This window comes from Nannospalax galili, unplaced genomic scaffold (assembly GCF_000622305.1).
Source record: "Nannospalax galili isolate Female #2095 unplaced genomic scaffold, S.galili_v1.0 scaffold685, whole genome shotgun sequence".
In the NCBI taxonomy this organism is placed as follows: Eukaryota; Metazoa; Chordata; class Mammalia; order Rodentia; family Spalacidae; genus Nannospalax; species Nannospalax galili.
In genome coordinates, this window is record NW_008353482.1 from 308,584 (window position 1) to 314,597 (window position 6,014).

Below are 6,014 nucleotides of genomic sequence, written 5' to 3' on the forward strand. Positions count from 1 at the left end.
ATGATAGCTCAATTTTGCAATTATGTCTATATCTCCTCCTACATTTGTCTCTACAACAAAATGAGATACAATATTTCCAAAGTGAATTCTGGGAAACCATCGAGTTTATTGTGCTTACTTACAGAGCAGTGGGTGGGAGTTTACTTACATAGTGTTGTGTCTCCATTTCAAAACTGGTGGGATGATATGGCCTTTGATATTGCTAGAAAAGCATCTCATTCCTCCTCCTCTCATGTCTGTGTTCCTCTCTAAAAATCTCTCTCCTTCACCAAGGCATCTCCTGTGACCTACACCTTCTCCTCCCAGCTCAGGAGTGCTCTTCAACCCTGTCAGCAAAACAGCTTTAGCTTAAATTTGCAACTCCTTTGTGGGAAATTTGTTGACATATTATATCTTCTGAACTGATTATATTGGTGAGACTTCACACAGAAATTTTGTCTTACTATGTGTTTGACTTTCTACATTTCAGATTGTGTGTTCAGCTGTTTGTTGGTATTCTTGATCAAAAGCTTTTATATGTAATGGGATCAATGCATTTTTACGCTAGTCAAAGATGGTATCACAGTAAAATTTCTGGATTTTGGTATCCTTTCGTATGGTTTATGAACTGGCTTTCAGAAAAACACTGTTCTAGGTTTTTACATTGCTTTGACCTGTTTATAAAAACACTGTTTGGGGATTTTAATTTATATTGTATATTTACTGGTCTCTAAAACTATTTTACTAATTAGGAACTTTCTGGATGAATATTTTAAAGATTTATATTGTTTTACAAACATTAATTTATAAAGACTACCCATATGTCTACAACAATGGAAAGAGTCAGCTACTTGGTTACTATCATATATAAATATAGACTTATTTAAAATTCATTTGGGTTCTCTATGGAACATATATTTCCAAATCTGTCTGTTCACACCTTGAGCTCTTTTCACAGTCTGCTAAGGCACATTCCTGACCCACCTCTGGCCAGTATTTCTCCTGAACTATTGTGGGGCAGTAAGGGAATACTGGGACAAATGGGGAAGAGCAGGAATTCCTATACACAAACTGGCCCTCCTCCACCCCGAGATCCCTGGACCACTCTGATATCCTGAAACTCAAGGCAGTCTACCATCAAGCTCTAACCTGACCCCCACTTGCCCCTCACCGCAAGTTTGTTCTAAGGTTTCCTGTCTCCTGAGGAACCAGGCTTCCTGAATTCTTTATCTCCCATTCTGTCTGTGGGATACCTTTTCCTTCACCGACACCATCATGAGGTTTGTTGTAAACATCTATTTGATAATGATTTGCTTGACTACCATGTTTCTATATGAAGGGGTAAGCAGTATCATTGGAACCTCATCTGATTATCCAGCAACCTTTCCCAGCCAGCTGCATGAAATGCTGGCTTAATCATAATCTGGGAAATGTGAAAAGGCTAGGAAGTGGGTCCTTGTGAGATTATAGGGAAAACAATATCTATGCTACATAAAAATTTTCCAGATTGCTGGAGAGATTGATTGCTTAGTATTAAGAACACTGGCTACTCTTGCAGAAAACTGAGATTCAGTTCCCAGCATCCGCATGGAGACTAACAATCATCTGTAACTCCAGTTCAAGGGTATCCAACACCCTCTTCTGACCCCTGGGGACATTGTAAGACATCAGTGCACTTACAGACATGCAGGAAATATACTCATACACATAAATAACAACAACAACAACAATAATAATAATAATAATAATAATAATAAATGTACCTACTCTCAGGTCATTGATATGCCTGTCTGAAACTTCTTTCCTATTCTCTGCAAGTAAACTCAGAAAACTCATTTGTAAGCTTTAATGTAATCAAATATTGTTTAATACTAGTGCTTTAAAAAGGGGGTACCCTTTGATTGATTTATACCCCCAGAGAGTGAATTCTCACAATCTGTGGTAAATTTGTTTATGAATATTAAAACTCATGGTATTTTAAAAAGGAAATAAAATGTAAAACTAAATATGCAAATGGAAATATTTTAGTAAAGAAGATAGATTTATGTATGAAGATTAAAATGGATGGATGGTTCCAGAACAGGAGGGATAAGAAAAGCAGTTGAACAAGTGATGAAGAACATCTGAGAAAGCAATGAAAGTCTGAGCAGTTTTGTTAACAACTGACTGTATAGATATATAAGCGCCAAGTTGAAAAAATGCTTTATTGCTTGAACTTCAGTCAGATGTATGCCTAGCACACCAAATTGATATACATTAGAAAAATATGGGGGAGAAACATTTTGTTTCTTAGGTGACTAGAACAAAATTTGTTAAGAAGTTTGTTTGAGCACTAGGATGTTAAAGCACAGTGTTTAGGATGGTATGCATATCAAGTTTACAGTTATGCAGCTCTTTCTTATGGGAAACTGTGTAAAAATTAATTGTCATCTTTAGCTAATAGCCTGGGATAACACTTAAAGTTACTGTGACAGTCTTTTTAGCTAGGACAAAAAAAAAATCTTTCTTGTTCCTCTCAGGGATCGCATTCAACAAATGAGGAATTGAAAATAAGCTAAATTACTATAAACAACCACTGCATTCCTGGTAGCCAGGTATTACAGACATACAGTTTTATTGTGATAATTATTGTTTCAGCCCAAAAACTTTCAGTCTGCTCCTCTGGTTTATACAGACAAGTACTGGGGTTACCTGCAGCTGTGGTCAAATGGTCAAATGTCCTATGTGTTTCTCTGTGTTTCTCAAACATTAATTTTGGAATTTCTTTTTCATTCTATCCAACAACAAAACATACAATACCTGTAAAATATGCTCTAAGTTGTAATTAGGACACAGGGTGTTTTCTTTTGCCAATAACAATATAATTTGACTCAAGAGGAGCTAAGTAGTTTTGCCTCCCTGAACCCACATGAGTACAATCCAGAAGAAAACCACAATTTCAGTGATGTTGGTTTGGATCCTTACCAGGAGATTTTCCTGTCTATAGGGATGTGATTTAACTTCATCCTTCTGAAAGACCACAAATCAGAATATGAGGGATTGGTAAAGAAAAGAGTCTACTTTTGTTGGAAATAAAAGTCTTCTTAAAATTTATAAGGTTCAACCCTGGCTCTTACAATCTTTCCACCCCTCTTCTGCAATGCTCGCTGAGCTGTGGGTGGGACAGCTTTGATATGACAGGACTTAACATGTACAGTGGAATATATGAGGTCTGGTGGGTGGTGGAGATTGGGGGGCATAGGTGGGGAGAGGGTCTATATTTGATTAAGAACTGTTGCATGAAATGTACAAAAGTGCAATAAAAAATACAAATGAAAAAAATTAACAGGTCAAGATTCAGTCACACCTCTACTTAAATTAGTTGTCCTTAACCATTACAATGTCCAGATTAAGCACATAGTAATTAAAAAGTACCAGACTGGTCTAACTAACCTTCTTGGCTATTTAATGCTCATACTTGGAGGTTTATACTAATCTGATCAGAGGAATTTAAAGGAACAATATTTTGCTCCTTGCCCTCCAAGGTCAGCTAAGTCCCAGGGAACTATGGGGCATCTCAAAATATCCTGTACCTGTGATGAATATCTTATTCAGTGAGGGCATGGAGACACCATTAGATGGACTCTAACTAGTGTGCAGTCTACAAAGAGAGGGTTAATAAAAGGAGAGTCACCTTAATGTTCCCAAGTGAAGCCATGATCAAGCAAGACCTTGTACTTATCCTTGTATAGACGGAACTGGTAAAAGAAAGACTAAAGGAACTAGGGACTATCCCCACAGACCAAATGACCTCTGAGGACCAGATCCTCAATTTACTTTGATAATAAGTAAATACTTTGGGACAACTGGATGATTTTAAACAAATAATTAATATAACTAAAGACTAAATTAATTGGTATATTTCATTAAGTGTCCAAGGAATTATACTTCCCAGACCTTAGACTTAAATTTATTTAAAATATGATTTAAACCATTATTCCTAACTATTGATTTTGTTATTAATAGAAAATGATGCTTAAATGTAAAACCTTAAATCGTGACCTAATTCAACACTATAGTATGTACCTTCACCCAAGAGGAACAAGCCTACTATTTTTCTAAACCATTGTGCCATGGTTAATCAACTGTCTCCAAACATTCTTACAAAATCATCCAATCAGCAAAGCACATGTGACTGCTGAAGCCACTACCTGAGACCAGATCAAGACCATGTTCCTGCTCTATGCCACCAGAAGACTCCTTCCAATGGAACGTGAGCCACTCCTTCCCCCAACAACTCCCCTCATCTTGAAGCAGTTAGAATGGCATGCTATGTCCCCATTCCCAATCTAGGGTCTGAAATGAAGGGAGTCTTCCACTTATCCTTTAACCATAGTCAAAGATTTGGAGGCCCCTACAAAGCGTGGGGAACGAAGTAGCTAAAGAAACTCCATTTTGTCCTGAGCCAGTCCTGACTCCAGGTTGTGCCTGCTTTGGCATCCTTCACAGTCACTACCCTCCCCCAGCAATACATTCAGGGCTTTTCATGACTCTCACTATGGCCTAGAGGTATGACCAAAGAACTGTAAAGTATAACCAATATAACCGCTGTAGGAATCTTTCTGATCTCTATCTGCTCCTGTTATTATGATCTTAGTGGGTTTTGCCTTTAGTAATGCTGTACCCCGTGCTGAGAGATTTTTTTTTTTTCTGATGCACTATGCACTCTCAGCCATGTGCTAATCAGTAAAAGACTCTTTTCCGTTTAATTGGATTATGTGTGTGGGGGAGGGGGTGATCTGTAATCTCACCCGAGTATAACAGATTCAAACAAAACTATTTTTTATTGTGTCTTACTGAAACTTTTGGTTTCCAGAAACCCTCTGGGAAATTGTCTCACAGATTGTTCAATTGTTTGTAGGCCATCCATTGATTATTCCTATCTATGAATGAGGCCTATGAGGTGACTAGGAGCTCAGCATTAGGATTTTTGTGCTCATGACATCATACTATAAACATGTTATGTTAAACATCTGCCTTCTCTTAACACTGAGCAGTTTCACTTTGAAATAGTCATTCCTTGTTACGAGTACTTTTGAGATGATTACATCATTTGACTTTCTTGTGTGTGTTTGTGTATATGAGAGTATCTGTATCTTTTGCGTTTTGGTACCTCTTGAGGAAATAACTTCCAGTATAACAAAAGATATAATGTATTTATTGAAATGAAATTAGGAATGAGGTCTGAGGCACAGTCAGTAAAGTGTTTGCTTTTCAACCACAAGAACATGAGTTTGTATCCCAAACACACACATAGATAGATAAGAGGATCTTACACACCTGTGTTCCAGGAGAGATGGGAGGATCCCCAGGGGTTTCTGGTGGCTGGTCTAATTCAATCAGCAAGTTCCAGCCTCAATGAGAAATCTGTCTACAAAATAAGAAAGAGGCTGATTGAGGAAAATATTTAAAAATGTTTGATCATTGGCACACAAACACACAAGTGCACATGCAACTATACAAATCTGCATACATTTTTTACACATTTAAACATAAACAAAAATAAAATGAAATGTTATTATTACTTAAAAGAACTTCAGCCATAATATGAAGCAAGTACATTTATGCATATAAATGGTGCAATTTGTTACAGTTTTTCTTTTCTCTAGAAGAAAAGAAGAAGCTCAGAATGATAGCAAGAATCTGAAGTGCAAAGAACACATTAAAAGCACCTAATATCTGCAATCCTGATCACAGAGGGGAGATATTCAGGGCAGGTTTTATTCCCATCACTCAAGGTCTCTGGGCTACAGAATCTAGGTTTATCATTCAAGCTCTGAATGCAGTGTGGAGAATGTAGCCCATGATTTCATACCATTAAACCCAATATGTTTTATCTTTGGATGAAGAAGGAGGGCACTGTGAAGATGTATTACTTTGCAGAGTTTTCTACTGAGTTGCTAGACACAGCCCTGGTGTTTCCCAACAGAGAACCATGAGTCTAAACAAGTACTGTGTGGTATGAGTGTGCAACCCTCCCTGCTGTGGGATTCTCG

General features: G+C 37.4%; 1 long non-coding RNA gene across 1 annotated transcript in view; it reads right to left on the reverse strand.

Moving 5' to 3' along the window:
* LOC103748062 overlaps nt 1–5,382 on the reverse strand; it is a 7,010-nt gene extending 1,628 nt beyond the window's left edge. The window contains exons 1-2 of the long non-coding RNA XR_607882.2: nt 5,299–5,382; nt 149–326 (exon numbers count right to left, since the gene is read on the reverse strand). This is a non-coding gene — a long non-coding RNA (uncharacterized LOC103748062). The remainder of the gene's footprint in view (nt 1–148; nt 327–5,298) is intronic.
* Nucleotides 5,383–6,014: the final 632 nt, after the last annotated feature.